Source organism: Megascapheus bottae, chromosome 8, assembly GCF_031878675.1.
Source record: "Megascapheus bottae isolate mThoBot1 chromosome 8, mThoBot2.hap1, whole genome shotgun sequence".
In the NCBI taxonomy this organism is placed as follows: Eukaryota; Metazoa; Chordata; class Mammalia; order Rodentia; family Geomyidae; genus Megascapheus; species Megascapheus bottae.
In genome coordinates this window covers 6,410,241-6,436,499 of record NC_143516.1, presented here as the reverse complement: position 1 = coordinate 6,436,499, position 26,259 = coordinate 6,410,241, and the positions used below count along the sequence as shown (strand labels likewise).

General features: G+C 41.4%; 1 long non-coding RNA gene across 6 annotated transcripts; it reads right to left on the bottom strand.

Moving 5' to 3' along the window:
• Positions 1-905: 905 nt before the first annotated feature.
• On the bottom strand, positions 906-26,259 carry LOC150059493 (uncharacterized). 6 transcript variants are annotated; one of them, XR_016536371.1, is made up of 6 exons: positions 26,136-26,253; positions 23,172-23,213; positions 21,841-22,066; positions 16,158-16,250; positions 1,107-1,230; positions 906-1,022 (listed from the first exon to the last, which is right to left on the bottom strand). It is a non-coding gene; the product is annotated as an uncharacterized LOC150059493 (long non-coding RNA). The 6 variants fall into 6 exon arrangements; XR_016536372.1 differs by having other exon boundaries at positions 26,186-26,253; XR_016536373.1 differs by lacking the exon at positions 21,841-22,066.

Here is a 26,259-nt window from a genome sequence, read left to right as displayed (position 1 = left end):
CAAGACGGGTGGGGGTGTGGGGGGGGAGGGAAATGGGTACCAAGACATGTGAAAGGGTATCAATGTATGTGAATTAATGCACCTTCTATCTGGCAAATATCATGTAACCCTTTTACTAATTACAATAAAAAAAAAGACCAACAAAAAAAAAAAAAAAAGAAAAAAGGAAAGAAGGAAAGAAGGAAGACTGATTTCCCATCACTGGATTTACAATACATAAATCTGGATGCTGCCCTAACCATGCCCCATGCCCTACCCTTTGCACTGAGGCCTTGAAAGCCAGTCTCCAGAAAGAAGAGGCAAAGGCTCCACCCCCTGCCCGCCCCCCCACCCCCCCCGCCCCCCCACCCCCCCCCACCCCCCCCCCCACCCCAAGGTTTAGCTCCCAGCCTCTAGTCCAGCCCTTCCAGAAGCTGGCTTCAGCTCAGTACTGGTTTTGATTTTCCCGAGTACTTTTGCTTGTTTGTTTTAACTGTGGATGACTCTGACTCATGTGACTTAAACAGGCCCAGCGAGTAAAAGTTCATGCATTGGAATCAACCCTTTGGAGTTGCTTGGACCCTCCTGAGTCCTGGCTTGGAGCCTGGACTCAGCTTCGATGAGGAAGGCTTGCAGCTTCTCCCAGCTACAGGCTCTGGGTTCCCCGTAGAGGCTGTGGGTAGTTTGGGTATAAGATCCTGTCCCGTTCATTCTGAAGTCCTTAAGTATGGTGAATGGTTTCCTCAACAAGAAAATGAAAGAGACTAATTTCAAAATGATCATGTATTGAGTGCAACATGCTTGAACATGGGGTTTTCTCCTTGGGATAAGGCCACACTTGGTCACCTCTTGAAACCTTTGTTACCCATGCGATTGTTCTGAAAATTTGAAATAATATAGTCAATGCAATTGGCATGTGTCACACACTAAAATAAAACCATTTTTTATTGTTACTATTACATCTGCAGTTAAAACGACCACCTTTCCTCTTCCTCCTTCTCCTCCTCCTCCTCCTTCTCGTGAACATGATGGCTCTTTGTAATCTACAAAGAATTCAAAGAATTCCCTAAATTCAGGGCATACTTGGAGCATCTTCCTTAAATAAAGAGTGGCCTCTGACGGCTTACCTTTCTCACTCTGCTGGAAGCCTGTAACTTCTGTGTTCTGATCAGCTGGTCCATCGTTTCCCTCCTTGGAGGAAAAGCGATGAAGCAAAGCAGCAGAGAGGATGCTCTTGACCTTGAGACAGACCTGCGAAAACAGGAGGCTACAGGTGACCTCGTCCATACCCTGAGGTAGTGGGAGGAGGTGGTAGACACGGTGTGAGTTCTTTTCATGACAACCTCCTCACAAACATGTATTACCACTCTCCTAAACATGAGTCTGCAGTGTGCTTTCCTCTGCCAGCAATTTTCCTACTAGGTCATCATTTTTTTAAAGAAATAAAGTAATTGTTCTTCCCTTAATATTTCTTACTTTATTTGCTTCTTTTAGGAACTGAAATTTGCATTCAATGCAAGTTAAAGGGAACAGTTTTGACAGTTCAAATACATCAGAATCTCAGTTCATACCAGGATTCTGTTTTATCTTTAGAGACACAAATCATTCTAAACCTAAAACTAAAGAGCTTCATTCTAGGAGGGAAAAAAATGGTTTAAAGTATTATGCAAGGACAGGCACCAGTGGCTCACACCTACAATCCTAGCTACTCAGAAGGCTGCAATAGGAGGATGGCAGTTCAAAGCCAACCCAGGGAAAAAAAAATCAGAGACATTTCGTGTCAATTAACTACCAAAAAACAAAAGTAGAACTGTGGCTCAAGTGACCGTGTCATCCTTGAATAAAGAGAAAAGCTAAGGGATAGAACTCAGGCCCTGAGTTCAAGTGCTAGTCCCATGTTAAAGATAAAAGTATGGTCTGGGTTCCCAGAGTTGATTTTTTTTCCTGGAAAATAGTATGAGGCCCCTGTTGTGAGATCCTCAGGTAGCCATCTGGGAACACCTCGGAATGTGCTATGACACTGAGGTCTTTAAGTCACATCTGATGCTGCACAGGGTAGCAGCAGTAGGGACAGGTCAGGACAGATCACTGTAAGGTGATTGACTCATCTTGGCTTAACTGAGAGGCTATACTCACCAATAAGCGCATGTGCTCCCCAAGGCTGCTTGGCCTTTCAGTTTCACTGTATAAGGGAGCCTCTGCCTAATCTACCATACAACCTTCTCAAATTTGTTTCATTTTGTACCTCCAAAGCAGAAGACAAACAAGGAAAGTGTTTGAGAACAGATAACCACGGCTTTGTAATGCCATGACCTTGGGGTCAAAGGTAATGGCGCTCACTCTTCTCTTCCTCTGAGTGTCAGAATCGTACAGCCCTCTCCCCCCAGCTGTGGGTAATGGTTATTCTGGCTTTCTTACTTGTATAAAAACTTAAAGAGAAGATTCATTGGTACCATTTAGACTAAGCTTCCTTCCTCTTCACACTCCTTCTTCCGTGGTGGTGAGTAGGAGGGGAATATGCCATTTCCCCTTTGTAGCCAGAGGAAATACATTTGCAAACAAATTAAACTCAAACAGAAAATTTTTCTTGCCTGCTACTTTTTTTTTTTTACAAGAAGGCTTGGCTGGCCAAGAGAGTAGTGTGTGTGTGTGTGTGTGTGTGTGTGTGTGTGTGTGTGTGTGTGCGTGCGCGCGCGCGTGTGTGTGTGTGTGTGTGTGTGTGTGTGTGTGTGTACACAAAACTTGGGGCTTGAACTCAGGGCCTGGGCACTGTCCCTGAGCTTTTTTGCTCAAGGATAGCTCTCTACTACTTGAGCTATAGCCTCACTTCTAGCTTTTTGGTGGTTAATTGGAAATAAGAATCTCATAGATTTTTCCTGTCCGAGCTGGCTTCTAACAATAATCCTCAGATTTCAGCCTCCTGTGTAGCTAGGATTGCAGTCGTGAGCCACCCAGCACCTGGCCAGGAGAAGGTTTTGTTTGTTTAACTGAGGATCAAAAGAATGCATGCCTACTCTCATCCATGAGAGACCTAGAAAAGGAATTTTTCAAAAGCACACATAATGTAAAAAGAAGTTCTCCACTAAAACATCTAACACCAGCACAAACAGTGACATTTTCATCTAGCAACTCAGGATCAGATGAATTACACTGTTATTCATAGAATCATGGCTGCCCAAAATCTTCTATGGGCCTTTCACACTCGGACAGCAGCAGCAGCAGCAGCAGCAGCAGCAGCAAACACATTCCTTCATTGCTAAATGACTGATTCTTTCCCTTATCTTGTGATATAGAATTCACAGGAGCATCAAATTCATCCATCCATCCACAAACTATTCCAAAGTTCTACTATAATACAAACACCCTGGGAACAAGTCATCTCCAGGTGCTATTTTCATGGCCAGAAAAGTGAATTGCAAAAGAATAGTGTATTCCATCAATAGGAAGGGAGCATGTTTCAGGAGGAAGTAGCCTGGACTTGTATCCTTGTCAGGGCGGGGGTGGCGGGGAGGCAAGAAAAGCTTCCTGAAGATGAAGTGCTTAAGCTGACCCCTGAAGGCCAAATGAGAGGGAGATGAAGACAAAGAGGATGGAGACAGAAGTAGCAGAGCAGCCTGTGAAAGGCTTTGAGCCTCGAAGGTATCTTCCTTGAGATACAGAATGAGAGGCCACGCTAGACACATCTAAGACTGAGGAGGACATGGCATCACTGAGGATGCTGGGGAGGGAAGTGTCCTGGTCTGGAGTTTAGCCTTCTGTCTAGGAGCAAGAGAGGACATCTGGAGAGGAAGAGGGAGAAATAGAGTGTTCAAAGGGGCAGAGGCCGTTGGGACCGTGGAACCTGCTGATGCATTACATATGGAGTGAGATCCAGGCTCGGATAACAGCTTGCAGCAAAGCACTAGGGTCTGAAAGCAGCAAGGGCAGCCCCAGGGCAGGCTCTCTTTAGGCTTGTGACCTGAACTGCTGCTTAGATGGGCCCATACTAGGTTTCATTCTCTGTTGTGACCATCTTGAAATGCTTACCAGTTTTAAAAAAGTGGCAGCCCAGAGTTCTTTCTGCAGTTAGGCCTGAAAAGGAAACAACTGGCCCTGCCCCAGAATAAATGTTTCCTCCCTGTGTATGCAGAATCTCGCCTGACGAATGGCACTTGGACTCCATCCAAGGGCTTCAGATTGTGTATTTATCCCATCAGGAAGGACTCAAGCACAGAGAAGGCTCAAGACACCCAGCGCAGTGTGGTTGGTGACTGAATGTCAAGGTTGTTCCACGGATTTAGTTTCCCTCAGCAGGACAGACACAGAGGACCTACTGTACACTGGCCCTAGACATTAGGACACTGAAGGCATTTTAATAACAAGAGCTTTGAGTTGGCTGCTTGAATAAAACAGGAATTTCCTTCACACAGGTTTCATTTAGCTTAATGAGTCAAACTAAAAATTGCTTTGAGTTCAAGCCAAAGCCAAAGCCAATTGGGTCTGCCATTTGGCCAAAAGAACTTTTTTTTAAAAAATCAACGGTTTATTGCTTCACTTAGTGAAGAATTTCATAAGATGACCAAGTCTCCTGTAACATAAAATTTGCGTTTAGAAGCAAATTATGATTGAAAAGGTTTGGAAGAAAATTTATCAACACATCTATGCTTATATTTCAGAGAGTAAAAGAAAAAAGAAGTCTTTACCAGATTTAACTATAATAAGCAAAGTATTATTTAAGGAACAGTCTATAAAGTCCCTATGATTTTATGTAAAATATTTTATGCCAGGGCCAGGAGTGTGGTCTAGTGGTAGAGTTCTTGCCTAGTTTGCAGGAAGCCCTGGGTTCAATTCCTCAACAGCACATACATAGAAAAAATTGTAAGTAGTGCTATGGCTCAAGTGGCAGAGTGCTAGTCTCGAGAAAGCCCAAGGACAGTACTTAGGCCCTGAGTTCAAGCCCCAGGACTGGCAAAAAAAAAAAAACACAAAAAAACTATCTTATGTCTCCTGATGCTGATGGCTCACATCTGTAATTGTAACTCCTCCAGAAGCTGAGAGCTATGGAACACAGTTCAAAGCCAGCTTGGCAAACAAACCCAAAAGACTCTTAACTCTAATTAACCAGCAAAAAGCTAGAAGTAGAATTGTGGCTCAAGTGGTAGAGTGCCAGCCGTAAGCAAAAAACCTAAGGGAGAGCATGAGGCCCTGAGGTCATGCCCCAGTATGGGCACAAAACATAAATATAAATATAGCATGTCAGGTGATATATATCACCTGTAGGTTCTGATTCAAATAATTAAGAAGTGAGATGTTAGTTACTAAGACTAATGTATGGATCACCATCCTGAATTTCATCTAATGTTTCTATGCACTGACAGCAGCAGCTACAAAGTACTAAACATGAGAAGATAAATAGTAGAAGAAATTTGACAAATGCTCACAAAATATTTCCACGGCTCCATCCTCAGAAGTCCATTAAAGGAAAGAACTTTGAAGCCATACAGTTTTAGGTTTTTAGCTGCCCTAAATATAAAGTAATGAAATACCTACCCCTGTGTTTGTAATGTGTACATTGTAATTATTCAAGTGTAGTCACTGAAAGGAAACTGAATGCACAGATACCTAGGTAAATATTTGTGAATTTCCCCCAAAATAAGCTCTTACTTCTTTGATAAGTCAGCTGGGTTAGAGAGCATCTGAATGTAAGAATTCAGCCAGTAAATCCCTAAGTTTATCCCACATATAAAGAGATATTTGCATGGCATCATGTACATTTTCTCAGGCTGTTACAAACAACAAACAGAGCATCTTAACAGAAATTCATTCTCTTGCAGGTCAGGAAGCCAGATCCCAAATCAGGGCATGGACAGGGTTGGTTCCTTTCAGGATTCTGAAGGTACATCTGTCCTCTGCCTCTCTGGGCTTCTGGCATTTGCTGGACACCCCAGGTATTGCATGGCTTGTTATGTGCTTCAGTCTATGTCTTCACCTTCTTCTCACTGTGTGTCTGTATTTCCCTCTTTGGGAGTATGAAATGGATCCAAAAAGTCACAGAGCCATTCTGGAGTTCAGACAACAGTGTGATAGGATCTGACTCATTTACAAGGCACTCTAAGGCATCAATTGAAGGATTGATAGGAAGGAAACCAAACGCACAAAAAAAAGAGTAGAGAAAATGTTCTGGTCATCTAACTTGATGGGGGCTAAATGAAAGCAGTGGGAAACAAATTGGAATATTAAAAGTTAAGAAGACAAAGAGCCAAGGATTACTAGAGGGAAGGAGATAGTGGAATCTCTAGTTTTCTAGGCCCTGGCTACCCTTATCCTTTCTGAGACTCAGTTTTCCTAGCTCCAAAGAAAGATAAGGAGACCCTCTGAATCTGTTCACAGAATAATTGCCAATCCAAGAGAATAGCCCTGACAAGCATTTCTTGGTGCTCAGGCATGGCCTTTGTCCTGCAGAGACTTAGAATTCATAAAAAAAATAAGTTTTTAAAAGTTAATCTAAATGACATCTTAAAAGTCAAGTGATTTCATCAGATGTGGTTTGTCTGTATAGGAAGATCTATATATACCAAGAGTGGTATATGGACTGGGTGCCAATGGCTCATACCTGTAATTCTAGCTACTTAAAGGCTGAGATCTGAGGATCGCAGTTTCAAAGCCAGCCTGGGGACTAAAATCTGTAAGATAAATTAACTGCCAGGAAACCAGAAGTGGTGCTGTGGCTCAAGTGGTAGAGAGCCAGGTTTAAGCTGAAGAACTCAGGGACAGAGCCCCACCGTTCAAGCCCCATAATCAAAAAAAAAAAAAAAAAAGAAAGGAAAGAAAGAAAAATGGGACCGGGAGTTTGGCCTAGTGGTTAAAGTGCTTGCCTAGCATGCATGAAGACCAGGGTTCGATTCCTTGGTACCACATACATAGAAAAAAGCCGGAAGTGGTGCTGAGGCTCAAGTGGTAGAGCTCTAGCCTTGAGAAAGTCCAAGGACAGTGCTCAGGCCCTGAGCTCAAGCCCAGGACTGGCAAAAAAAAAAAAAGAAAAAAGAAAGAAAAAGAAAAGAAGAGTGGTATATGTACATGTTCAAGTCCATCCAAACCCAGTCTGGCTCCTCATCTACGTTGCTCTGTGGATCTTGGTGAGTCTTTTGAACTCTCTGAGCTTAAGCTTTTCCATCTGTAAAATCTCAGTGATTTCTTATGAATATTAAATGAGATATGTAATATAGCTGAGATGACAGATATCTGCTGTTATTACAAAATTGAACAATTTTGCTTCTCTTATTGTCATCTTTTTTCAGGTACTGCAAAAAAATGTCACCTTTGCTTTGAAACAGAAAGTAAGGAAGCTAGTCCTGGGGAAAACAGATGTCTTCTAGTTTATTTCCATTATACGAGGCTGTTTGGAACATGAGGGTTTTGCAAATTTCATACTATATTCTTATTCATTTCTGCATTTTACTTGGGCTGTAATATTCTCAAGGCTGAGCCTGAAGACTACAAGTAGCACGATGCCAACTCCCAGCCTATCCTGGCCCAGCTCGCTGGGTAACCGGGTGAATCAGCTTTCTGTTCTGTCTCTGTTTATTCCACTGAGAAGGAAGGCATTCGAAATATGACCAACCTCAACAGGATGTTGTGACAGCTAATGCATGAATAATTAGAGAGCGCAGTCACATAGAAAACTCCTGATAATGCTAAATATTATTTTCATAGGGACTCTCAAAAGAAAGAGTTTCCACTAATGACTGTCAGGGTGTCTTGTGAATTTGATTCTTTTCTGGGTGTGCCTCTGGCCTACCAGGGATGGAGCTGAGAGACCATGGCCCAGAATGTGGTCTTTCAGAGCCAGACTTGGGTCTTCTCCAGCAGCATTGAACGGAACACCCTGGTTTTTCTTTTCTTTCTTTTTGCTAAACCTGATAACCCTATGGGGTCCATGATGATGAGCAGAACCCCCTCAGGATGACAATGTTTAGAAGCATGATTATCTTGGTTTTGAGAACACACTGATCTGTTCCTGTGGAGTGAAAACACAGCATGGGGTATATACTTCATGGCAGCACACACATGCAGATTTCTTGCAGTGGGGCTGCCATTTTCTTCAGCCTTCTAGAGCTGTGGCCCACACCATCAGATCTAGTCCACTCTGTATGTCTATGTGTGTTAGAATAGAGTTTCAAGAAGATGAGAAAACAACAGGGGCTGAGACTCACACACTGTTGGAAACTATTCGGTTGAATTTAAACTATTCATGTTTTTCAAGGTCAAAGAAGAACACTCAAGAGTGGAATTTCCCATGTTCAACCTGTATGTACAGGCAGTCATTTAGAGAAGTGAGCACAGAGAACGGGGTGGGGGGGCAATCCTTGGCAGCCCAGCAGGGAGCCACTTCTGGGTGAGGGTGACCCCCAGCTCGGGATGGGCCTGCCTGCCAGACAGCCTCAGTCCAGCTCGAGCATCTTTCCAAGGTAGGGCAGGCTTGCTGATTTCAACACAGGGTGTTTTTCATTTCTTACAAGGTTCTCTGAAAAAGGCTGACTGTGGAAATGAAGCTCTGGCAATGACTAACTATTTTGTGAGACAAAACCATAAGATAGTGAGGACAATGTTTTTAAGGAGGTTTGAAAGTACTGGGGAGTGAGCAAAAGATGGAAACCAAAGAGAAACTAACCCTCCCCGTGGGGAACTATGCCTGGAGAGATGAGGGATGCAAAACATTGTTTTGTTTTGTTTTATGGTTGATTGTGAGGCTTGAACTCAGGGCCTGGGTGCTGTCCCTGACCTTCTTTTTGCTTAAGGCTAGCACTCTACCAGTTGAACCAGAGTGCGGCTTCTGGCTTTTTGAGTGGTTTATTGTAGATAAAAGTCTCAAGGGGACCTTCCTGTCTGGTTTAGCTTTGAACTGTAATCCTTAGATCTCACCTCCTGAGTAGCTACTATTACAGGCATGTGCCATTAGCACCTGGCAGGTTTTGTTTTTCTTGAGGAGACAACAATTATAAACAGAAAAATCAGTCATACTGGCCTAAGGCAGATATAATACACATGATATAGTAACACTATGTGTGTGCATGTATGCATGCATGCATACTTGTGTACAACATAGAGAATCTGAATTTGTCATCCCCAAATATAAGGCATAAGGACTATGTTGAGCTGGAGGCAAATGAAGAGCAACTGATAAAGAAAGAGCCTTTCTGGGGCTTCCCTTATCCGACCAAAAGAAAAAACTTTCGAGAAACCAGAGTTGTCACTTACCCCTCTCCCAAAGGAACTTAGTGGCCATGAAGTTTACAGGAAGTTAGCAACAAGGTGGGTTTGTGGCCTGCAAAAGCCAAACTCCCCTTTCCTTGTTTTGTGCTTTTCTAAAGATTGATTTTCCATTTGTTAAGGCAAATGCCTTGGTTGTAACCATCTTTTTGAGTCGTTCATGACTGTTTTCTCCTGTGTATTGATAAGTTGTTTGCTTTTCTCTTGTTAACATATTGATCATGTGGATTTCTAGGGCCCTGCTGCACAACGTCAGAGGGCAGAGGAACAAAGAGTCTTGTCTCTACTCCAGCAATGTGTGGAGTGGTTCTGCTAGAAGGTTCTAAAGAGGTATAAAAGCCCCAAGATCTACCCTCTAAGTAGATTATGATAAAGAAATGTATGGCAATACTAGGGTAACTATTAAAAATGCAAAAGATAAAAATAGTAAAGGATTTTATACATTTTAATAATAAAAATGTTTTATGTGAAATAAAAAATACTTTACACAAAAGAAGATAGGAAAGGAAAATAGGGAACACTCAGCTGAAACAATTAAGAGACAAATATGAAGACAGAGACAGAAACCCAACCACATCAGACAAGTAAGACTTAATTATATGGTGCCAAGAGAAGCAGGTTAAACATAAACATATAGGTCAAAGCAGAAAGTAAACTGGGATGGTCATATTAATTTCAGACCAAACAAGTACTGAGGTGAGGAGTATTACTGAGGAGAGAGGGGATTATGTTAGAGCCCCAAAGGGCCAAGACACAGAAAACCATAAGCAAACACAGGATTTCTAATAGCAGACAAAAAAGGGAACCAAGAAGCAAGAAGCAGACCCATCCCCAAGTTATGATAAGAGATCTTAATACTCTCTGCTCCAGAACTGTTAGAATTGAAAAGCTTCAAGAAAAATAGAGCTATCAGAGCACATGAACACACCATTCATATCTGAATGACAGTCAGTCCCTTGTTGTAATAGACATTTGTAGAACGTCAATCCAGCCCCTGTAGAGTCACCATTCTCAGGAATGCACATAAAACACAGACCACGCCAGACTGCCTACTTAGTCAGACATATAGAATATTTCAGGGCATACTTTTTAAATGTCTAGGTACTGGAGCTTGAACTCAGGGCCCAAGGGCTGTCACTTAGCTTTTTCACTCAATGCTGGAGCTCTATCACTTGGTCTATACCACCACTTCTGTTTTTTTGGTGGTTAAGTAGAGATAAGTCTCAGCCTGCTGAGTTGCTAGGATTATAGTTGTGAGCCACCATACCCTGGCTCAATGAATTCAAAGAGATCTAAAATTCTAGGGTCTACAAGTGAATTAAGCTGGGGGGGGATCCCCAAATATTTGAAAATTAAATATTCTTATAAATATTTCCTGGGTCAAAGAAGAAATCATAAGATGACTTAGAAAATGTTCTATACTGAACACAAATGAAAATACAACATATCATATTTTCTAGCATAGATAAAGCAATGATTAGAGGAAATTTTATAACTCTGAGTTTGTACATTAGAGAGAAAGAAAGTGAGGCTTAATACTGACCATTCGGGTATCAAGTATCTACCTTAAGAAGATAGAAAAGTATAATCAAACTAAACTCAAAGTAAGAAGAAGAAAAGAAAATTTAAAAACCAAGTATTCAGTGAAATAAAATTTAAATGAAGAGGGCCGGGAGTTCGGCCTAGTGGTAGGAGTGCTTGCCTAGCATGCACAAAGACCAGGATTTGATTCCTTGGTACCACATACATAGAAAAAGCTGGAAGTGGTGCTGTGGCTCACTTGGCAGAGTGCTAGCCCAGGGATAGTGCTCAGGCCCTGAGTTCAAACCCCACAACTAGAAAAAACATTAAATAAAGGCCTTGATCAAGATATATTATAACTACTTAATAATAAAAGATAAACTCACCTCTTTAACAAAACTAAACTAAGAGAAATTTAACAAAGCCAGCAGCTACTTCCCTGAAAAGGTTAGTAAAATTGATAGACCCCTAACAAGATGATCAAGAAAAATAAAGGAAGGAAAGATACTTTTTCAATATCACAGTGGCCGGGTGCAGTGGCTCACACCTGTAATCCTAGCTACTCAAGAGGCTGAGATTTGAGGATCAAGGTTCAAAGCCAGCCCGGGCACACTTACCTCCAATTAACCTCTAGAAAACGGGAAGTGGGTCTTGGCTCAAGAGGGAGGGCAGTAGCCTGAGCTGAAGAGTTCAGGGACAATGCCCAGGCCCAGGAGTAGGGTAGTAGCCTTGAGGTAGAAAGCTCAGGAACAGCGCCCAGGCCGAATTCAAGCCCTATGACCCCCACACACAAAAATAATGATAATATATGCAAAAACTGCTGGCACTAGGGATTCACACCTGCAATCCTAGCTACTCTGAAACTAAGGATCACAGAAAGCTGAAAGCTGAAATGGAAGGATGGTAGTTCAAAGCCAACATGGGCAGGAAAGTCTGTGAAATGCTGATCTCTAATTAATCTCCCAAAAGCTGGAATTGCAGATGAGGCTCAAGCAGTAGAGCATAAGCCTTGAGCAAAGCTTAGGGACAGCACCTAGGACCTGAATTCTAGCCCAGGACTGGCACACACACACACACACACACACACACACACACAAAACACAAAGAACACCTAACACAGATAAAATACAAATCTGAATAGCCCCATAGCTATCACTGTAATTGAATTCACATCTGAAATTTCTCCATATGGCTTCTCTGTTGAATTAGACATTAAAGGAAGAAAGAGTACCATACTAAATATTTAAGAAACATTAAGTATTTAAAGGTAATATTAAACATTTAAGAAATAAATAAAACCTATCTTTTATATAAACTCCAGAAAACAGAAAAAAGCATAGTTTATTCATTTTATGTAGCCAACATAATCCATATACCAAAACCTATAAGACATATCATAAAAAAGTAAAGTTTAAAGCAAAATGACTTACAAAAAATCCTTAAGAAAATTTAGCAAATAACATCCAACTACATAAGAAAACATATTGTTATATTTTACTATATCCTGTACTATAACAATATATACAAGACAAAAACCAAGATGTGGTAGTACAGGCCTGTCATCCAAGCACTTGAGAGCTAAAACAGGAGGATTGCAAGTTTAAAGCCAGCCCAGGCAAAAGAAATTACCTTAAAATAAAATAAAATGAATTTTTTAAAGCAAAAGGCTGCATGCATGGTGCAAGTGGCAGAACATGGTACTTATTAAGTATAAAGTCTTGTGTTCAATCTCCAGTAACACACACACAGACATATCAACAATAACAATACAAATTAATTAAAAGAAATTCATATTGAAAACAGTTTATTATAGAATTTCAAGAATAATTTAATGTTTTCTAATTACAGTGTTGTAGGGTACCTGTAGTTTCACAGCAGTAATTATAGATACTTAGGAGGCAGAGATCTGAGGAACAGGATTCAAAGCTAGCCTGGGCAGTAAAGTCAATGAGACTCTTATCTCCAGTTAATCACCAAAAAGCCAGAAGTAGAGCTATGGTTCAAGTACTAAAGTGCTAGCCTTGAGCAAAAAAGCTCAGGGACAGTGACTAAGCGCTGAGTTCATGCCTCAGGACCCTCACCACAAAAAAAGTATAGTTAAATATATTAACAGAATAAAGTATTTAAAATATGATCATTTTGCATATAAAAATAAATGTAGCCAAGTATCAGTGGCTAATATTTATAAGTCAAGAAACCAAGAGCTGAGGTTAACATTTCAAAACCAACCTGGGCAGAAAAAGTATGTGAGACTCTAAACAAAAAGCCAGAAGTGTTGGAGGGAAATGGGGATCAAGACATGTGAAAGGGTATCAATGTATGTGAATTAATGCACCTCCAATCTGGCAAATATCATGTAACCCTTCTATTAATTACAATAAAAAAATATGAAAAAAAAAGCCAGAAGTGTGGCTTAAGGAGTGCCAGCCTTGAGCAAAAATGCATGAAGTCCTGAGTTCAAGCTCCAGGACCAATACAAAAAACCATTCTTTTCTGAATATTTTCTCTTTATTTTTATTTTTTGTGCTGGTACTGGACTTGAACGGAGGACCTAAGCACTGTCTCTGGGCTTTTTTCGCCTCAAGGCTAGTGCTTTACCACTTGAGCCACATCTCTACTTTCAGCTTTTTGTGGTTGGAGATAAGAGTCTCATGGACTTTCCCATCTAAACTGGCTTTGAATGGTCATCCTCAGATCTCAGTCTCCTGAGTAGTAAAAGTTGTGAAGATTACATGTTGAGCCACTAGTGATCAACCTAGAAAAAAAATAAGTGTAACAGAAAAATAGTAGGAATCAAACAACATTAATTTTAAAATAAAAATAATGGATACAAAAGCTAGAAAGGGGCCAGGAGTTTAGCCTAGTGGTAGAGTGCTTGCCTAGCATGCACGAAGACCCCAGGTTTGATTCCTCAGTACCACATACACAGAAAAGGACAGAAGTGATACCATAGCTCAAGTGTTAAGGCTCTAGGCTTGAGAAAGCCCAAGGACAGTGCTCAGGCCCTGAGTTCAAGCCCCAGGACTGGCAAAAAAAAAAAAGCTAGAAAAACTGAACACTATACAAATCTAGTTACTTATTTAGATTTTAAATTAAACAAAATATAGATAAGTAAAATATAAAGGGTATTTGAGAAAATTTGAATATAGCCTAGGTTTCAGATATTAGGAACACATTATCTTGTTAATTTTATTAGTCAGAGATTATATTAGTTATACAAGAAAATGTCCCTTTTAAGAGTTCAAGTGGTAGAACAAGCTCAAAGTCCCTAAATTCAAAAAAAGAAGAAACCTTCTATCTGGCAAATATCATGTAACCCTTTTACTAATTACAATTAAAAAAAATTTAAAAAAAAAAAAGAAGAAAGAAAATACAACTTTTACTTTTGTTGAGATGTATAATGAACTACTTGAGTTAAATATCATGTACTTAATTTCTCTCAGCAAAGATAAACATGACAAAATATGAATAATTATATCAAAATCATAGCTCTATGATAATGTATTATTTTACTATTCTATTCACACATAAAATTACTGTTCATTTTTTGTGAAAATAACATTAAAAAACACATTGGGGACAGGTGCGAGGCTCACACCTGTAATCGTAGCTACTCAGGGGGCTGAGATCTGAGGATCCAGGTTCAAAGCCAGACCGGGTACGAAAGTCTGTGAGACTCTTAGCTACAATTAACCACCAAAAAACTGGAAGTGTTGCTGTGGCTCAAGAGATTAAGAGCTCAAGGACAGCACCCAGGCCCTGAGTTCCAAACCCACAACTGACCAAAAAGAAAAAAAAAATTGGGAAAAGTAAAATCTTCTTCCTAATTTAACCCTACAAGTCATTTCAGTGTGTGACCCACTTTAGCACCAGCATAAATGTATAAATGTCTTTGACATGTTTTATGTATAAAAAATGACAGTGGTAGATATTATCTCCTTACACACTGAGGAAGAATTGTCCTCCAGTTACTTCCTTAGGAGTCAGTGAAAAGGATGCCAACACTTAGAAAAATAAAAGCAATACTCTAAACAAGTATTTTCTTTAAAGAGGAAGTGGGACTTGAGGACTTGGCATTACAGAAATAAAGGAAGTTGGAATGGAAGTCACTCTCATGAGACAAGAGCTCCAGGAGCTCCGGCAGTACGCGATGCATCCCAGGAAACTGGGTGCTCATTTTTCAATCCGATAGCTTCCTCTTTTTTTTTATCACCACCTGCAAGTAACTAGGGCTGTTATTTATCCCTGCACACACTCATACCTCTCCCTCATTTTCTGTTCTTTTCTGCAGAGTGGCTTTTGACCTTCTCATGAGGGCAAATATCTCACTGCATGTGAAGTGCAGCTGCGAGAGGGAGGAGGAAGAGGAGGGACACATGAGAGTCTAGAGTGGCTAATTCACTCTAGGTACATTGGGAAGGTGGAAGGCTGGATGATAGACATGTTTTTGAAAATGCCAAGAGAGACAGGTGAGAATGGAGGGTGCTAAGCTGAAAGCATCCTATCACTGATTCTCAAATATCTCAAAGGCAGTCATGCAAGCTTTTGGATAGGCTCAGAGGGCCCCAGAGGATAGAAATTTCACCAATGGGAAGTTTCCAGAGAGGCAGATGTTAGCCCTACATGGAGAATGACTTTCTTAGTGATGTCTACAGCATCTTTCCCTCATGTTCCTAGCCACCACTGCAGCTGGGAGGTTCTGGTTTGCCATTATGACCTGGACAAGCTTGAAGGTGTATGATCTCAGAAACTTCCAATGTCCAGACTGTGTTGGCCACCTCCTAATGGAGTGAGTGTGTGACAACTCTCTTTCTCTCAACATATAAGGAGATGATAAAATCCACCTCCCTCTAAAACATCTAGTGGTATACATATACTATATACTCAATGCATGTCAGTTATTTCTATTAGTCTTTATAAAACACTACCAAGAGAAACAGTCATAAGAATAGAGTCCTAGAACTTTTCCATTTCCCTACTGAGACCCATTTACGTGCCTCCCATACCATATGAGGCTCCGTGAAACTTTCCTGTGTTCTGATGTGACAGTTTCTTTTTCTGTTAAAGCTAATTCAAGTAACTTTCAGTTGCTAGCATCCAGAGGTGTTTAAACCCATATACATGAAGAGGAATTAAAATAGGTATAGAAAACAGGGCTAAGGAATGGAGAAGAGCTGGCTGGCACAGAGCCAGTCCTGTGGATGGATACTGCTGGCAGCGGAGCCCACAGTTCCCGTAGGAGATCTACTTCAGACTTCCCACAGAGTACCTGAGCGTATGCAATGAGTAAGTAAGAATCTAGGACATGAGTGGGCCGTAGACAGGAGGAACCCATGTGTCAGAATGTGAGAAAAATTCCACAGACTGGTTAAGTAAGGCTGTGCTGAAAATGGTCCTGTGGTACTTACCTCCATGGTCACTGAGCCCGTATAGTAATGGATGGCTGAAATGACAGTACAAAGGCCTTCATTCGTCTCTATTAGAAATTCCTATTACTTCACCTGTGAAAAGCAACAAGATGGTCTCAACCAGGTGAGATCTGAAAAGATAGGCCATGACAAATTTTCCTGAAAAAAACCATTCAAAGAGGTGAGCCATGCCGTAAGTATTGAAACTATCTCAACATATGCATACTTTCCTGATATAGTCTCAAAATCAGTTAAAGGGGAAACCTTTCTTAAAAGATTAGTATGAGCAGATATTAACATACATTGTAATATAACAAATCAGCCCACAGGAAAGGGGCCCTGCATCTGCACCTAAGCAGAAATGCTATTCTTCACCTTAGTAATTTGAGAAATTGATTTAATTAAGTAGTTTGTAAACGTAAAGGTAACTTCAAATAGCCTTAAAACAGATGGTTTATTTCCAATCACTTTAGAAGATGAAAGCAAATAAAATATAGTATATATCCCAGATGACAAAGACATTAAGAAAAAAATAACAGTAAGGTAAAATGTTCCCTGGCTAAAATGTTCCCTTCCTTGCCTGTGCATAGCTCCTGAGGTATATCCTGCTCTCTAAATATTTATGTTATTTATCGTGTGTGTGTGTGTGCGCGCGTGCACATACACATATCTTTAGTCATTAGGCAGAGCTTCCTTGAGTGTCTCTTCTCTGTCAGATGCTGTGTCAGGTGCTGATTACACCCAGATGTTAAGAAAAAGATCAAGTATTGGAGCTCAGCACATATATCAATTTTTCCTGGCCTGATGCCTGGCGTTGAGGTAAGATTATTAAGTGCCTTCCACACCAATAGACATTCCTCTCACTTGGCTAGTCTGTGATGGAGGTTGCTATTTGAATATTTTATTGGCATTCCATGCACAAAAAAAGCTTAATAAAAATATGTTGGTCTCTTTCATCAGACCCTTCACAAGAGGGATAAACAGTCAAAAGGGTGATCAGCTCTAACTGAGCTGCTCTACAAAGAAAATCATCTTAAAAAGAAAGTAGCAGGCATCTCGTTTTGTTGGCTTCCTTCTCTGCTGTGTGGTAAAACCATCATCTCTTTTCCAATCCTGTGTTTCTGCACAGGCCCTGAATTGTGGAATCTCTCATCTTTAGCAGATATGTTTAACAGTGACTCAGACTCTCCAAAGCTTTTGGTCTTTGGAGAAAGAAGTCCATTGGCGAAACTAATGTTCCATGAGCATAATCTTAGCTTTTCAACTTTTAGTGGGAGAAGTAGGAATAATGATCTACTGTTTCTTTCTAAACACCCACAAGGTAGACAACTCTAAAGCAAGTAAGGTTTGCTTAAATGTAAAGCAAACCAAAATATCCCTCTCTGTTGCATTTACCAAACAAGCTTAAGCCAAACAGGGATCACTGAACGCATTTAAACCAACACTTTGTTTCCATGTACTTAAGTTGTCAAATATTTACTTTGTTTCTGAAGTTGAAACTCAGATTATCATGGTGCCAAACATTTGAAAAACCTGAAATTAGGACAATGACATTTTTGGTCGCAACTTCTTTCATATGTCAATCTAAACAAAATATTCTCTTTGGCCTTAGTATTGACAAAATCCAGTATAGTATTTACCAACTATTTTTGTGCTGGTACTGGGCCTTGAACTCAGGGCCTGGCCACTGTCCCTTAACTTTTTCCACTCAAGGATGGATTTTTTTGCTAGTTAATTGGAGATAAGAATCTCACTGCTTTTCTTGCCCAGACTGGCTCCTCAGATGTCAACCACCTGAGTAACTAGGATTACAGGTATGTGCCTATAGTACTGATCACCAACAATGAGAATATCTCCAGGCATCAGTACCTTCCCGAATCTGGGACCCACTTGTTACTCCAACTCCATTCCACTCCCCTGATTGGCTTCTCCTTGGTAGCCAGTTTCCATGGCCCCGGGCTTGTCACAAGTCACCAGTATTCTTACTTCCCTTTCTTGTCATCATCCTATGCCTTTCCACATTCAAAGAAATACCTTTCTTCTTCACACTATCTGAATAATTCCTTCTTGACTTCCAAGATGGGAGCCGATGGCACCCATTTTGAACCCCCATCCAAGTCAAAATCTTCCCTTTTTATGGAAGGATCAAGAGTGAAGGTGGGGAAGGAGATTCTTCAGTGACTCATCTTTAAATTATAGCTATTATAATTGTATTCTAACTGACCCTCAGGTCATAAATCATTTTGTTCTATAACCCACTCTTAGATCTACCACAGTTGTCATTGGAAAATAAACTAGATATTTCTCTCTCTCTTAAATTCTTTAGAAGTGACTTCTAGAGGCCGGGAGTTTGGCCTAGTGGTTAAAGTGCTTGCCTAGCATGCATGAAGAACTGGGTTCGATTCCTCAGTATCACATACATAGAAAAAAGCGGGAAGTGATGCTGAGGCTCAAATGGTAGAGTGCTAGCCTTGAGAAAGTCCAAGGACAGTGCTCAGGCCCTGAGCTCAAGCCCAGGACTGGCCAAAAAAAAAAAAAAGAAGTGACTTCTAGAATCCTGAAACTCAGGTTCTAAAATCATGGCATTCTGAGAACTCAGACCCTGCTGTCTCCTTAGCACTCAAAACAATAGAAAAAATATAATAAAATATTTTAAAGACACAGTTAAACTTATCAACTCTAGGTACTGAAAATGAAGAAAGAGTTTGATGTCTGAATGGCTTGTAGCTGTGGTCCAATATTAGATTTAATATTAGATCTCCTTGTAGTCCCAAAGGACAGAGGTGGGATTTTCATGCTTATTCAATGGCCCCAGAAGGTCAGTCGCTGGAACCAAGACATCTAAATAAACTAGTATCTTGAATACACTGTTCTTTTGACAGAAATAAGACTAAAATATTCTCCCAACTTTAGAAAGCAACCACTAAGTGTACCCTGGCCCCAGGCTCCAGGACTGGAATTCCCACTGATGAAATATAAAGTTCCAAACATAAACCATGCAGAAGTGTGGAATCACAATTTACAATCCTTTTACTATTATTTGTTTTTGTGCTGGTACTGGGGCATAAATTCAGGGCCTTCAGCTCTCACTTGACATTTTTTTTTTGAAAGGCTGACACTCTACCACTTGAGCCACTCATCTACTTCCAGCTTTTTGCTGGTTAACTGGAGATAAGAATCTCACAGAATTTTCTTCCCCAGGGTGGGAGGAAGAAGAGGGACAAAATCATGAGAAGGGGTACTGGGAGTTTGGCCTAGTGCATGAAGACCCAGATTTGATTCTTTAGTACCACATACATAGAAAAAAAGCCAGAAGTGGTGCTGAGGCTCAAGTGGTAGAGCTCTAGCCTTGAGAAAGTCCAAAGACAGAGTTCAGGCCCTAAGCTCAAGCCCAGGGTTAGCAAAAAAATAACAATAACAAAAAAAAACCATGAGGGTGAATATAATGTAACCCTTCTATTAATTACAATAAAAATATATGAAAAAAAAACATGAGAAGGGGTATCAATGTTTGAGAAATAATATACCCACTACCTGACAAATGTAACTGTAAGCTCTCTATACATTACCCTGACAATAAAATACAATTAAAAAAATATTTTCTTCTCCAAGCTGGCTCAAACTGTAAGCCTCAGCTCACAGCCTCCTAAGTCATGATCCACTAGAGACATGAGCCACTGGAGCCTGGCTCAAAGTTTTCTTTAAAAGGAGATCTTCACAAAAAGGGAAAGTTTTTTGTTAAGCCACTGAGATTTGAGGATTATTTGCTATAATCAATAAGAAGGTATTGCCGTTCAAAAAGGCAGGGATGGCCTGGACCCTTAATGGTGATTAACTGGTTGCTGACAAACCATATTTAAGAAATGGACAGAGTTGAAGCTCCACAACCAACCAAAAAAAAAAAGAAGAAAGAAAGAAATGGAAAGAAGTGAGAGGTATGCAAGAGAAAGAAAGAAGGTAGCTGGACTCTGTGACTCATATCTGTAATCCTAGCTACTCAAGAGGCTAAGATCTGAGGATCAAGGTTCAAAGCCAGCCTGGGCACAAAAGGACCTGAGACTCTTACTCCAGTTAACCTCCAGAAAACAGGAAGTGGGGCTTGGCTCAAGGGTAGGATGGTAGCCTTGAGCTGAAGAGCTCAGGGACAGTGCCCAGGCCAAGTTCAAGCCCCATGACCCACAAAAAAAAAAAAAGAAGAAAACAAAACAAAGATAGCATATGAAATCCCTGTGAAATTAGTAATTACCATCCAATGTCAGTTTCTGTCTGACTCAACTAAACTGAGAGTCTGCCTACAACTATCAGCCACTGCAACAGGTGGTATACTTGTTCAGTGTACGACTAATCCTGGATTGGCCCAAATGATCAGGAACTCAGAGCAAAACAGCAATCTGACAAGGAACTTATCCATATTTGGGGATCTGTGAGAAAGATAAGGAACCTCACAAGAGGTACACAATGCCTCTGCTGCCTTCCTGGGGTGGGGAGGGGTTGTCCTGGAAGACATCAATAGTATCTTTAAGGTTCTTTAATGGTCACCAGATACTGTCAAAGGAGAAAGCTTCTTGAGTAGCTAGAATTACAGGTATGAGCCACCACTACCCAGCTTGATAGGACATTTTAAAGTTACCAGGTACCACAGATAAACAAATTTTTGGATTAGTGGTGTGTGACTTCAGCATAACAAACTCCATTTTGGTTTGGTCTCTTGGGTCTAGTGTAGGAACTCAGGACGAACCAATGACTTCCTATAAATTTTATTTACCATGCAAGTTTCTGAAGGAAGGACACATTTCAGAATGGTGTGGCTATAACCAAAGGTCCTTTTAACTGGTCTCCTTACCATGGTATGTCTGCTCTAGTGTGTACTCCACAAGGCTACAAGATTTACCTTCCCAAAACACTGAAGTTTCCCTCGGCCTACCTCCTGAGACAGAAATCCTCAAGACAACTTCTGTTCCATGAAGCCTTGCTTGGCAGACATGCTAAGTCCCCTCGAGGAATGCAAGAGAGACAAAGTGGGTCCCCTTTGACATGCCCTACATTCTGTCACAGAGCCCCAAGAGGTCTAAGTTCCTTTCTTGTCAGCCTACTTTTCTGCATTGAGTCTCTGGTGATTTTGGCTTCTGAATCCAGGGTCAGTTGTATGAGTACCTGTGACCTTTTGTGGAATTCATTGCTGTGTATTTACATACACTGCTCCTTCTAGTTTGCAAAATCAAATGTTTGCCTGATTTTCAACATATTCCTCCAATTCCACCATCTTTTGAAAGCTTCCTGACTATAAGCAACAACTAACTTGTAGGGGGGAAAAGAATGACTGCTGCCAATGGGTAAGAAGGGCCTAAGGCCAATGTAGTCCCACCAGGACCAGTTAGTTTAACGCTCTTGTGCCATCTCTTAAAAATGATTTTGAATAAACATTCTCATCCCCACCTATTTTCATTTTGTTCTGGCCCACATGTGATGCAGCCAGTTGTGACACCTGTGTATGCTCAGGTGAGAACTCGCATCCCTCTCTGAGCTGCACAGATCAGACATATCTAAGTCCTGGCCAAGTTAGTAGCCAGTTTGCTAAAGCATTTACTTCCCTTTCAATTCAGCCAACCCAGTCAGTCCCAGACCAACCGCTTCTCAAACCCTCTACCACTCCCCAAATTACATTTGTAAAATAGCATACTACCTTGGATCTGGCTGCCATATTCCAGTGGAAGTCTTCTGAAGCTGAAGCTAGCTTCAGGCTGCTAGCCCTGGCTCAGCTGCACTGGGACTGAGGTGACAGCATTGTGGTTTGACTGATTCCCTAAAACTGTTCTGCTTTTACAGCTTTCTCCTTTTTGCTTCTTCACCCACAGGTTCCCTGAAACGCAGGTGCTTCTGCTGGTTCTCATCTCTGTAACAGGATACTTCTGTTTGCAGAAAGGGGCAGAGGACCCTGGCTAAGGACTGTCATTCGAGTGTCTTCTTTTCCTTGTAATTTAAAATGCTAGCAGCACACAAAGTTCATTCTTCCTACCTTTGACTTACCTACAATAGCTCATTTAGCCTCAAGAAATAACTTATTAAAAAAATAAATAAATAGCTTATGGATGAACCAGCCTAGCCAAAAACAAAAGCCAAGCTTTGTACCAAGGGATCCTGTGTGAATCTCTACAGTCAATAAACACAGTCATCACCAGAAGCCCTCAGCTTTTACTTTACAAATATTGTCATGGATAGATAGCATGTAAATAGTGACTGCTTCTAAAACCCATGTCTTCCTAAAGTTATTTACCTAATATTGTTAAAGGTTAAGCTTAGAACTTCTGCAAAGTGTAACAAACTTATTAACTATTTCAAAATCTATAAGACGTATGTTAACTAGTATTGTGATTTCCATATGTTTGCTCATTTTAAAGAAAATCCTGCGTTTTGACACTTCCTTGCAACATCAAAGTTTATTGATACTAACAAACAGAAAATTTGGAGGGTCAATAAAAATTCCAAGCTGCTGGACATAGGAAAGAAGAACTTCCATGTACTAAGGGACTAAAATGAAACACGATGAGGTCAAAGGAACAGAATTATGAAAGGATGAGGGTTATGGAAATAGAAAAGAAGAATGAAATGTCATGGGAATAAGCAAAGGCAGCTACTGGATATGAAAAATGCATACACTAAACCCACTGTATGATAGAATGCTGGGACATTCGTGATAGACAAGCAAAGGCCACTGAGTATGTGACCACTGATGGTTGCTGGGATCTGACAGGACAGCATGCTGCTATGGTTAGGAGCCATACCAATACAGCTTCCACACAAGCTCAGGGCAGCATCACGCTCCTGTAGGCTGGATGTCTGCCATCTCTCTGAAATTCCTACTAACATCCTAACCATAATGTGATCCTATTTGGATCAGATCATTTGTAAGACCAGTGCTCTCATAAAAGAGGCCTTAAGAGAAATGTCCTTCTTCCACCATGTGAGAATATGCCCATTACTGAGGCAGGGAACAGGCCCTCACTGGATGTCTACCTGCTGTCAGACGCTTGACCTTGGACTTCCCAGTTTCCAGACCTGTGAGAGAAAAATGCTTATAATTATGAGCCATCCAGTCTGCAGTGTTCTGCTACAAACAACCCAAGAAGATAGACAGAAATGGGTACAAAGGATTAAGATTAAGAAGCTTTCTCAAGCTCACACAGGTAATAAGCAGCAGAAGTGGGTTTCAGGCTCAGGACTGTCCAGCTGCAGTACCTGGCCATCTGTTCACCATCCAGCCATCAGCAATGGCTGGCCTTTCTGTCCAAGGGTCTGAGGAAGACCCAGACTCCCAGGGACAGAGATGATAATTACCATTAGAGTCGATATCCACTGGAGGAGAATGAGGAGAGTGTTTATGTGTTAGCTTGTTACATGGGATATTTAGCTTGAAACATAATCCTGTTGGGCCTGTGGCTTATATGGTGACGCATGAGCTAGCAAAATGTCCTTTAGTACACACAGATTCCTATTCCCTTCTTTGTGTCTGATCACTGAATGCAAATCTGCTTTGGAGTACAGACACACCAGAGTTTACCTACAAAAGGTCAGACAATCAAAACCATGATCCAGGACTATGTTTCAGGAAGGGTCAGGTTCCTACAGGCTGTGGCTCACTTGAGAAGGCAACTGGGAGACCATGTTACCCATGGCTTCCCTCACCTCTGGTTCAGCGGTCCAGGGGTTCAGATCCACCCAGACCCAGCAAACAACCACATTATACACCTAGGAGCAAATATTCCATGTTGTAGCCTTCCCTAGCACCCTCTGCCATCTGTGCTCCCTCCAGCCTCCAGCCCCTTCCAACCATTCCTTTCTGTGCTTCCCTGGCCAACTTCAGGTCCTAGCAATCAGATTCCGGCTCTGGACATGATGCCACATTGCTTTTGATGAGCCTGTGTCTCACATTCAGGACAGACAAAGAGGACTCACTTGAAGTAGAACAAAAATGAAAAACAACCTATTAGCCAAGGCTTAAACAAGAATTCCTTTTTTTTTTTTTTTTTTTTTTTTTTTTTTTTTTGCCAGTCCTGGGGCTTGAACTCAAGGCCTGGGCAATATCCCTTAGCTTCTTTTTGCCCAAGGCTAGTGGTCTACCACTTGAGCCACAGTGCCACTTCTGGCTTTTCTGTGTATATGGCACTGAGGAATCAAACCTGGGGCTTCATGCATGCTAGGTGAGCACTCTACCACTGAGCCAACCTTTCCAGCCCTGTATCTTTGAATTCTTATACAGAAGTAATACAAGGATAATTCCAGATGTGTATACAGTGCTGAGTGGGGTCTCATTTTTGCCCTGGCCACATAGCAAGGATTATAGATGCCTGCCACTTTTTTCTTGGTTGAGATGGAGAGAGAATGAATCTTAAGACTTCTTGCCCAGGTTGGCTTTGAACCATAATCCCCTGGATCTCAGCTTCCAAGTAGCTAGGGTTACAATGATGAACCACCACGCCTGGCACACTTGTGTTCTTTTTGGATATCTTTTCTAGTCCCTGTGTTTGCTAGATAAAGCATTCTTAACCACTGAGCCATACCTCCAGTGCAGTGTTCTACTGGTTATCGTCAAGACAGTCTTGCTTTATGCCCAGCCTGATTTACCTAGGTTAGGCTTTCCAGTAGCTAGGATAACAGGCATACCACCGTACCCTGCTCTTTGCTGAGAAAACATCTTGTGAACTGCCTGGGCTATTCTTGAGCCACAGTCTCAATAATCTCAACCTCTCAAGTAGCCAGGACCACAGATAACTGTGAATCACTGGTGCCTGCTTCTCTTCCTGCATAGTTTCAATCAGAAGATGGGAGACTGGGTCCCAGCATTTCATACATTTCTGAAAAAGTCCCATGACAAGTTTCTGTTGGGGCCTTTGGCGAGCAGTACGTTGAAGATTGTGCTCACGTGTGCGAGTCCAGTGGAAAGACAAAGTTATAGAACTAGAGCTACTGGGACCAAAGTGATGGTTATTGTCAAGTTTAGTAAGTATTATCAAATTTGTCAAGCTAAGCGAGCCTATGTTGTGTTCATCTTTCTCAAAAGATGCAATGGCAGAGAGGCATAGAGAAACCTAGCATATAACAGTAGACTGGTATAGGCCTCTGACTTCCCTTTTCCTGGATTTAGAGAACTATTACTATGCCATTGCTTTGATTGAGTTCAAGAAACACAACAACAAAAATGCACAGCAAACCCTCTACCACCATTTAAACACTACCAACTGTAATTAGTGAGCTCCATGGAGGCAAGACACAATGTTAAGACGACACAATCCAGAGTATGGGGAGACTTTAGGTATCTACCACAAATCCTCACACATGCTTGGGAAATGCTGAGAGCTCTACCGCTGAGTTGTATCTGTAGCCCAAAACACAAATTTGAAAAATCTCCAAATTTGTATTTCCTAGTCTAATACTGTTGGTTTGGTATTTTCCTCTTTCAACAAACATATCTCTCATTAAAAAGACATGTAATGGGGCCTGGAGTGTGGCCTAGTGGTAGAGTGCTTGCCTTAGCGTGCACAAAGACCTGGGGTTTGTTCCCTCTGAACCACAAATGTAGAAAAAAAGCCTGAAGTGGTGCTGTGGCTCAAGTGGTAGCGCAGCAGCCTTGAGAAAGCCCAAGGACAGTGCTCGGGCCCTGAGTTTAAGCCTTAGGATTGGCAAAAAAAAAAAAAGTAATTCCGTGGGTGAGTGGCTCATGCCTGTAATCTTAGCTGAGATCTAAAAGGACGGACACTGAGCTGTGGCTGGGAGTTGGAGCTAAGAGACAAGGCCCAGGCCCTGAGTTCAAGCCCCGCTGCCAGCACAGCGTGTCTGCCACACCCAGAGTGTGATTCCAGGGGTAGCTTTCAGTCATGAATTTTATGCTTAGGAATCTCGCTGCTCGATTTACTAATAAAACATATCATATATATATATATTGTGTTTTATCTATATTTATACACATTATGTTACACACACACAGAGCTCTGGGATGGGATTCGCTGACCAAACGATGGAACCAATCCCACCTCTTTCCACCTCGGGAAAGCCGTGTGCCCGCGCCCGGGGTCCTGAGCCCTCCGCGGGGATCCAGGCCTCGGGG